General features: G+C 32.2%; 1 pseudogene; it reads left to right on the top strand.

Moving 5' to 3' along the window:
• Nucleotides 1–410: 410 nt before the first annotated feature.
• Nucleotides 411–1,094, top strand: LOC131636911 (uncharacterized; annotated as a pseudogene).
• The last annotated feature ends 437 nt before the right edge of the window (nt 1,095–1,531 follow it).

Raw genomic sequence — 1,531 nt, 5'->3', positions numbered from 1 at the left:
TGTGTTTCCTCTATTTTAACTCTATTATATGTTATTATATGGTTATATTAGTGCCATCATAATACTTGTTCATGTTATAGGTTAATATGGATTCAGAGGATCAAGATATGATGTTATATTTAATTTTAGAACAATCTTTTTTAGAGATAGTTGAACTTTGTTTTACAATTTTAATGATAGTTAGTCATTCTTCACTATGGTTTTATGAAAATAATTTCATTAGACAACAAATGATGTATAGAGAAGGATTAAGGGGGGAATTTTTAGAATCTTTGATCAAGAGAGATGATGTGTTATGTGTTAATCAACTTCATATGGACATTAGATCATTTCGATTATTATGTTGTCTCCTCTGTAATGAAGGTCAATTGAAAGAAGATGGACTAGTATGTTATGAAGAATAAGTGGCTATGTTCTTACACATATTGGCACATCATTCAAAAAATCGTGTAATTAAATTCCTATTTAAACAATCCGGGGAAACTGTTAGTAGGTATTTTAATTTAGTCTTGAATGGGGTTTTAAGATTGCATGAGATACTTCTTAAAGCTTCAGAACCTGTCCTTGAAGATTGTGTGGATGAAAGATGGAAATTTTTTAAGGTACTTTTTGTCTTAATTTCATATGAAATTTTTATTTGTGTTATGTTCTTTTTCGATTAAACATTCAATTTGTAATTACAGAAGTGTCTTGGGGCACTGGATGGAACACATATCTAAGTCAATGTACCGGCGCTTGACAAGCCTCGATATCATAATAGAAAAGGGGATATATCTAACAATGTTTTGGGTGCATGTTCTAGGGATATGAAATTTATTTATGTGTTTCCTGGATGGGAAGGATCAGCATCAGATTTTAGGGTATTGCGGGATGCCGTTTCTTGGAGGAATGGTTTAATTGTTCCAACAGGTTAGAGTAATCATGCGGAGTAAATTTTCTTACAGTAAAACATGTAAAATATTTTTATTTGACAAATATATTTGATTATTATAGGTTATTATTATCTTATGGATGCTGGATATACAAATTGTGAAGGATTTCTCGCTCCATATAGAGGGTGTCGTTATCATCAGAGTGAATGGAGGCGTGGATAGACACCTTCGATTAAAGAAGAACTCTTTGACATGAGATACTCTATGGAAATAAATGTGATAGAACGGACTTTTGGATTGCTAAAAATGCGTTGGGAAATACTTAGGAGTCGCTCTTTCTACCCAATAAAAATTCAAAATCGCATGATAAATGCTTGTTTTTTGTTACACAACTTTATTCGAAGAGAAATGCCTACTGACCCAATGGAAGAACAATTAGGCATATATATGGAAGCACAAATACATAATGAAGATATCACAAATGCTACTCCTATTAGTACCATTGAAGGAAGTGATGCGTGGTCTACTTGGAGGGAAAATATAACAACTGAAACATGGAATGAATGGCTTGCTAATAGAAACATGAATTAATTATTTTAGTATTAGTTGTCTGTGTAATACGGGGAACTGACTTTATTTGAAATGTGCGGTAAGCAAGA

Source organism: Vicia villosa, unplaced genomic scaffold (genome assembly GCF_029867415.1).
Source record: "Vicia villosa cultivar HV-30 ecotype Madison, WI unplaced genomic scaffold, Vvil1.0 ctg.001856F_1_1, whole genome shotgun sequence".
NCBI classification, from domain to species: domain Eukaryota; kingdom Viridiplantae; phylum Streptophyta; class Magnoliopsida; order Fabales; family Fabaceae; genus Vicia; species Vicia villosa.
This window is presented reverse-complemented; position numbering and strand designations above follow the sequence as displayed.